General features: G+C 41.4%; 1 protein-coding gene across 2 annotated transcripts in view; it reads right to left on the minus strand.

The window, feature by feature from the left end:
• The window catches only part of NDST1 (N-deacetylase and N-sulfotransferase 1), a 111,221-nt gene extending 109,225 nt beyond the window's left edge, over window positions 1-1,996 (minus strand). The window contains exon 1 of one of the 2 annotated variants that reach the window (XR_015747578.1): window positions 1,614-1,996. The gene's annotated coding sequence lies outside the window, so the exon portion shown is untranslated. The remainder of the gene's footprint in view (window positions 1-1,613) is intronic. The other variant, XM_026686177.2, reaches the window with a different exon arrangement.
• Window positions 1,997-7,871: the final 5,875 nt, after the last annotated feature.

The raw sequence follows: 7,871 nt of genomic DNA on the forward strand, positions 1-7,871 counted from the left end.
TTTTTCATAGCATGCTATGGAAAACAGCAATATAACTGTCACTCAGCTCAATCTTGTTTTGTCACAAACAGTATAGGAATTTTGTAATTGAGCTATTTGCTTGAAAGTAGACAGAAATTAGTTTGACTGTCTTGTTTCCTCTTTCTTTTAACATCCCTATTAAACTATCATTGATCTAGAAGAGGAGAAAATTTCTGGCCATTTCCCATCACCTGTGTACACAGCCACTATGCCATTTCTTCTCTAATCTTAGAATTGGGGTGCAGCCTCTCCTGACATAAAGAAATCGCAGCTTCAGGCATGAGCTTGCCAAGGAAGAACAAAGCAAGATTCAGAAGCGCAAGACAGCGATTAGAAAGAGCCCCCTTTGATATTCTATATAAATCATTCCAGGTTAAGCCGCCATCCAGGGGATGCAGAGATTCAGCTAATGAGCGTGAAAGCACTTTGAAGATGAAAAGCTATCTAAGCTCCAAGTGTTATTTTGAATTGGTATTTATGTATGCTGGGTTTTCATATTTTTAAGCTGTGCCTTGGCAGCTATGGACTCTCCTTGTGAGATCTGTTGGTGGAAATAAAACTGGTGAGGTTAAGAAGCACTAAGAAAATTTGGATTTGATGGGATGACAATTTGTGTGTGTGTGTTTCATCAAGAAGGTAATCTTCATCTAAGTGGTTTTTCAAACAGGGAAAAACCCAGGTATCCAAATAAACGTAATGTCTATGTTTGAACCACACAGAGAACTACATATCAACTACACTGGAGTCTAGCACATTATGCAAATCCACAATCACTGCTCAGCTTGTGGTCCAGGGTGTTGTGGGAAAGCCAAAAAAAAAAAAAAAAGGGCTAAGTAATTGGATGCATGAAGCAAGTTATCTATTCCTAACTGCAGAATCTTTTTTTTTTTTTCAATTAAAATCAAAGGGAAACCCAACCACCACCACAACAAAAAAGCCAATCAAGTTGTCCACCCTTCAAGAGCCACCAAGAATCACACTCTTCTGTGGGATGGCTCCTTTTGCTTAGCACCCCACATGGGACTTTGTGGGAGACAAAAGTTGTTGTTTTTTATTTAAAAAAAAAAAACCAGTTCTCAGGAAGGGGGGAAGGGAGGCAGGAGGAAAAAAAAAACCCTTCCCAGGATTAAATGCCTCTCCCACTCTTACTTGCTCTTTCAACTACGGGAGCCACCCCACCCCCACCTTCTCCTCCCCAAAAGCTACAACCGAAGGGGCAGGACGCAGAAGGGGAGCGGGAGGCAAATCCTAAATCACAAGGCGAGGGAAAAGGAGGCTGCTGCTGCTCCAGCTCGAGGCCCTCATTCTGGGGTTGTGCTGAGCCTTGCCAGTTCCCCCCTCCCACCTTTTGTCCACAGCACCACCACCCCTCTCTCTCTGCCCTTTCCTTCGGTCCGGGGAGGGGAGGGTGAGATATGGAGGCTTGGGCTCAAACCCCACCCCACCCCCAAGTCCCCAGCCCCTCTCCCAACCCTCGCGCTCGAGTTCCAGTGGGGCCTGCACGCGCTGCCGGCGTCCTCGCGCCCATTCATTAGCCGGCAAGAGCAGCAGCGGCTCTCGCTGCTGGCCGCCCATTCCCGCCAGCCTCGTACCTGTTGTCCGCAAGGCTCCCTGCTGAGTGCAAAGCGTCGCACCTGAGGAAACCCGGGCTCAGGGTAGATCAGCTGAGGAAGGCTTGCTTGCCTCCGTCGGTTCCCGGGCTCTGCTCAGTTTAAGGCAGCTGGGGCTCGCAGGAAAGCTGCCGCGCTCGGCTCAATGCCTGACGCACAAGCAGGAAACCCCAGTGGCAGCCCGAGAGGGGGCTGGTGCGGGATGCATTAGCGACGTCTGCTTAAAGGCCATAACAGGCTCTGCGGGGAGCACCGGAGAGGAACTGCCGCCGCGTTAACCCTTGCCGAGCCAGAGCCCAGCTTCGCTCAAATTGAAGCGCCCGACCGCCTGTTAGCTCCCTTCCTCGGCTCTCCTTCGGATCCGATCCGCCCCTTTCCTCCCTCTTCCCAATCCCCACCCACTCGAGCCAAGGTTGTTCTAGCGTTCGCACGACGAGGGTTTGGTTTATCTTGCGGGGATGGTCGGGGCTGGGGTTCAGAAATCATGCCCTCGCTGGTCAGTTCTCTGCGAATCTGCTGGGGCTGAGAGATTAAAAGTGTCGCAACCAGCAATCCCAAAAGCAAAGCCGCGACGCCACGATTTCTTAGCCGCGTCGAGGGGAGGGAGGGAGGGGGGCATCAAACACAGTAGGGCCTACTTCCGAGTAAACTCGCGTCAGACGAGACGGTTGATTCGGGTGGCCTTTACTCGTAAAGGCACCTAGGATCGCAAAGTTCATCAAAGCGCCTGCAGGTCTCCAGCCGTACCAAAATCGTAAAAACGGGTTATGTCCATTTAAATAGTCCTGGTCCAAAGGGCTGACTCCTTTCTTGGGGATAGTGAGATAAACTTACGGATGCATTTGAACGTCAGACATGAGACTGCAAAAGACCAAAGTCACAGAAAGTGAAGAATCTTGACTGATTTTTAAAAAATAAAATAAAGTGTCTGAATAGGAGACGACTAGGGAATCCCAGAACCATCAACTACAATGGGATGTGGGAGGAGGAGGGGAAATATTGCCTAAAATTGCCTAAAAGAAGGCAATATTGTATTGATGCCAAGGAAAGAAGATGAACATGCCTATGCAGTCACCAGAAGTTGCTCAAAGAGGTTTCTCTCTAAATCAGTAATTCTCAGCCCTAGCAAATTTTAGGATGCATGGACTTCAACTCTCAGAATTCAGTGAGTGAAGCCCACACAGCTTCAAATTACCAATTTTGAGAAACATTGCTCTAAATCAGGGGTATGAACTCACGGTGGCATCCCGTGACCTATCAGGACTTTTTTCCCCCTTCACTAAACCAGGCAGGGCCAGCACGTCACACATCTGGCCCATGGGCGGCGAGTTTGAGACCCCTGCTCTAAATTATTCCAGTTTGTTAGTCCCATAAATCAATTGAACACAATGCCCTGTATGTCATACAGTTTTAAAAAAAGCACTAAGAAGTTAGGATAGCTATGTAAGAGCAGAAGTATTGGGTTATTGATATCCATGTTTGTAATATAGTTTGTCCTATCAGTTTTATTAGGATTGCATTAGTTATACTTTCCTTATATATCTTTTTAACTTCTAACTTTCTCTCTCAGCAGAGCTGACTTTGATGATACAGGGGGACAAGGAAACACCATTTTGTGTATCTCAGGAGTACCTATCAGTATATCATAGTCTTACTTGAGGTTGTGATTAAGGAGCTACTTTTCTTTCTCTTCACAAGGGACAGATTAATTGTAAACAAATATATCAAGGAGGTTAGAAAAATCAAACTGGGACAAGGCCTCCCCACAGTCTAACAGTGGTGGTCTGGAAATCATTCAGTCATCCACAATCAGTGAAGAAACAGTCAATGAGCTGTTTGGGGGGGGAAATGGAATTAATGGGTTTAATCATGAGTAACTGTCTGCTCTCACATAAGCAATTTGCAATCCAAAGAGGTTTGCTGTTGCTGAACACATTTTATTCTGAAGCTTGTAAAATAAGTTGGATGGAATTTTGCTGTCAGGTAAGCATATTCAGGACTATAACCTCACAGCTTATCTAAATGCATTGATTCAGAATATCTGTCACACATTTGCTCTTCATGTGAAAGTGGCATTTATAGTGATATACATGGCAGTTTGTATCTGTTCTTTGACCAGATTTGATTAGTGTCAACAAAACAGCATGTTCTGGAATATGCACTGAGCAAATGGGCTTTACCTCTAGAAGAATTTAGAATTTGGCTGAAACTCTAATCACTCAAAATTTAACCCTACAATCTACTGTAGTAACAGTGACCGGCTTTATAATTAAGTAAATAACTCCACTTGATAATAAAGGTAATCTTTCCCCTAAAGCAGAAGTTGTTGATAACAAGCTAGAAGATACTGTAAGCAGATAAGAAGGAACTTGGCTGGAGGCTTCAGCATGGATTGTTTAATGTTTATTTAATGTAGAAAATTTGGGTTTGCTTAGCTTTAGTTTCCTGACAACACCCCCTCCCCTCCATATGAGTAAGAGTAACAGGACAGTTTAAGGAGGGTAGCAGTGACTGAGATTTAATGCTGCTGTTTGTCACAATATTTTTTTACTCAGTTGCTAAATAGGGAAGCCTCCACAAGATTAACTTTTTGGCATGGTGATTTATCCCCTGAATGCTTCACTAGTGTGAGTCACTGCCTCCTGAACAAATCCACATTTTAAAATTTTCCAAGGTGGAAAGACATTTTTAGATCTCCCCTAAAGTCATCCCAATGTGAAAGTGCAATGTGATGTCCATTGGGTAGGAAAGCATCCACCCTTTTTTGAGTGTGGACTCAACTAATTTTCAACAATGTAAGTAAGTACCCAATGAAAATACACAGTGGCCTGGTTTACGTATAACAAAACTTAGCTTTTAGCTCAACCCCAACTATTATATGTTAGCAAAACGTCCCGATTCAGTCAGTTTTGTTCCATACGGTATATCAACCTTGTGAACTCTCAAGCTTCCTCTTTCCACTATGCATTCAAGATGGACAGTGATTAACATTTATACGTATTTATATTTTTAGGGTGTAGGAGGTATATACATATATGTACAGTATGGCATTCAGCTTTGTTTGGGTATTTTCCCACATCATTGTAGTTGTGCTTTTAAAGTTGTAGCAACGTTTCGGCAGAATCTCATCTGCCATCATCAGGCTTCATATATGTACAATATGTATACAGCATGTCTATATGGGTGTTATGTATGTATACACTTCTGAGAGCAGGCAACAGAATTTAATTTTTAATGTATGCCAGTGTGCCCACAGTAAAAATAATGACAATAGAGGTTATTGTATCTTAAACTATTATGGTTTGTTTGACAACTCTTTAGAAATCCTGGTTTGGTGCAATGTATGAACCTAGTCATGTATAAAAGTCAGTTTTTCCCAGCCTGTTTTTCTCCTAATAACTAACCCTTGTCATCTCCAGGAAGCATAGTACATGAAGTCAGGTCATCCTTCTCTAGAGTATGTCAGTCAGTATAAGAAAATGATGTTGATTATCACGCTGTATTAATAAACCAGAGGTGATTTTTCCCTGGAAGTGTCATTTGTTTCAGAAAGCTTTGCCAAGTATAATAACATAAAAAAGAAAACCCATATAATCTTAATTTCTATATTGTACACAATAGAAGTAGAACAATCTAAGTATGCAATCCAAATATATGTACAGGTAATCTTTGACTTACAACACAATTGGGACTAGAATTTCTGTTGCTAAGCAAGGTGGTTGTTAAATGACTTCCACTTGATTTTATGACCTTTTTTTGCCACAATTGTTAAGCAAATCAGTGTAGTTGTTAAAGTGAATCATGTGGTAATTAAGTGAATCCTGCCTCCCCCATTGACTTGGCTTGTTGGAAGCCACTGGGAAATGACAATCACATGACCCCAGGATGCTGCAACTGTTAAATACATGCCAATTCCCAAGTGCCTTAATTTTGATCACATGACTGGGAATGCTGTGATGATCATATGTGCCAAGACTTTTTTCCAGTGGTGTTAAAAACAGTTGGTTGTGAATGGAGAACTACTTGTATGTGATCTTGTGATCAAGAATGATTGTGTTATGTCAACATTCTCAGCAATGACTGGTATGAGTAAATCATTTGGCAGCAGCCAAAAAAGCTAATGCAATCCTAAATTATATTAACAGAGGGATACAGTCAAGATCAAGGGAAGTACTAATACCACTCTATAAAGCCTTAGTAAGACCACACCTAGAGTACTGCATCCAGTTTTGGTCACCACATTATAAAAAAGATGTTGAGACTCTAGAAAAAGTACAGAGAAGAACAACCAGGATTATTAGGGGATTGGAGGCTATAACATACGATGAATGGTTGCAGGAACTGGGCTTGGGTAGTCTAGTAAAGAGAAGGATCAGGGGAGACATGATAGCGGTCTTCCAATATTTGAGGGGCTGCCACAGGGAGGAAGGGGTCAAGCTATTTTCTAAAGCACCTGTAGGCCAGACAAGGAATAATGGATGGAAACTGAACAAGGAGAGATTTAACCTGGAAATAAGGAGAAACTTTCTGACAGTGAGAACAATCAACCAATGGAACAGCTTGCCTTCAGATGTTGTGGGAGCGCCATCACTTAAGACTTTCAAGAAAATATTGGACTGCCATTTGTCAGAAATGGTGTAGGGTCTCCCGCTTGGGCGGCGGGGAGTTGGACTATATGACCTACAAGGTCCCTTCCAACTCTGGTTATCTGTTATCTGTTATTTTCTTACTGTTCCATCGCCAATCCGCTTAGCAAAACAAGAAAACCTCATTTTGCTGGGAAATATCCATCTCACCAAGACGATTTTGACTAATCTTAAAAAGTTGAGTAGGATTAGATATAACTGAATGGGAAACTTCCAGGAAATGCCAAGACTGGGAAGCCAAGAAAAAAATCCTGAATAAAGACAACAGAATATGACATTCATGTTTTTGTCATGAAAACTACACAGATATCAACGTAGACATGAACCTGAACTAAGCTTGAGAGAGACTTGCAGTCGCCATCCATTCAGTAAATCTAACAGTGGAGCACTTTCAAAAACAAAAAGACACTTTTCAATCCAGAACAGCAGTATTGTCTTGAGTTGTCTGTTTAGGAAGAGTTGTCTGCTGTCAGTTCCCACTAAGCCATGGTGTGACACATTGACCAAATTCATAGGATACTTAAGCTATAATGTGGTTTGGTTTAGCATACTATCCCAACATAGATTTAAAATTATACTATCCCAACATACTACTTTAAAATTTAGAAGGAGTACCTTAACCACAGTGTCTAACGTTATCTGCTTGTTTTTTATTAGCTTATCTTAGCAAGAGTCTTGTGCTACCCTACAGTGAAATTAACCTTTGGTTATTTCCATTATCAGGCCTGTTATCATAAAAACTAGCTGGCAAAACAACCAAATATTAAATTTGCTCTTTCAGCAGGCAATGTCTGCTGACCAGCTTTGTTTTCATTCTAAAAAATGTAAGAAAGATGTAGTAGTGACATATGATTCTGACCCTAGCAAAGCTGCTGTATATGTTTAATTTTGTTTTAGAAATTTGGCCAGATCATCCACTAGAAAAGTGTTTAGGATACTAGCTAAACAAGCAAAGTTTGACTGGCAAAGAATTTAATGTTACCTGGTAGCATTACTTTAGATGCTAACCACACTGTGGAATTGTAGTTGTGGGCTGGGTTCATGTACCATACTACACCAAAATTTGTTTTAGTTATAATCTAACATGAACATGCCATAGACTAGGTTCATATACTGATATTAGTCAAACCAAACAACCTCAAGAAGCTACTATTTCTTCAGCAAAGTAAGCCAAAGGGTCCTTCCTTGTGTACTGTACTTCTCTATGTTGGTATTCCCATATTAAAGATTTGTTTCAAAGTTCTGATTTTACTACAAGTAAGTTTCAAACAACATATTTAAAAAGTGAAGATCAAAACCTGTGTTATAGAGATACATGAATGGTTTTGTTTACAATATTTCATCAAATGCCATCAAGACAGCAAATAGAAACATTAAAAGGACCAACTATAGCTAAAAGAAAATATTAAAAATCTATTTGAAAACCTAATGCAATTTAAAGTAATAGCTTTTAATATGTGTCTGAGAGAAAGCTGAGATTCCATAGAAACCTGGTAAAAGTCTCATCTCATAGAATGTAATCATGCAGTTCAAATTCCTGGATTTACAGCTTATCCATTATTAGTCTTCCTTATTAGGCACACAAGATCAAGCA

Source organism: Notechis scutatus, chromosome 2 (genome assembly GCF_049901735.1).
Source record: "Notechis scutatus isolate UNSWTSFEM ecotype Mainland chromosome 2, rNotScu1.2, whole genome shotgun sequence".
NCBI lineage: Eukaryota > Metazoa > Chordata > Lepidosauria > Squamata > Elapidae > Notechis > Notechis scutatus.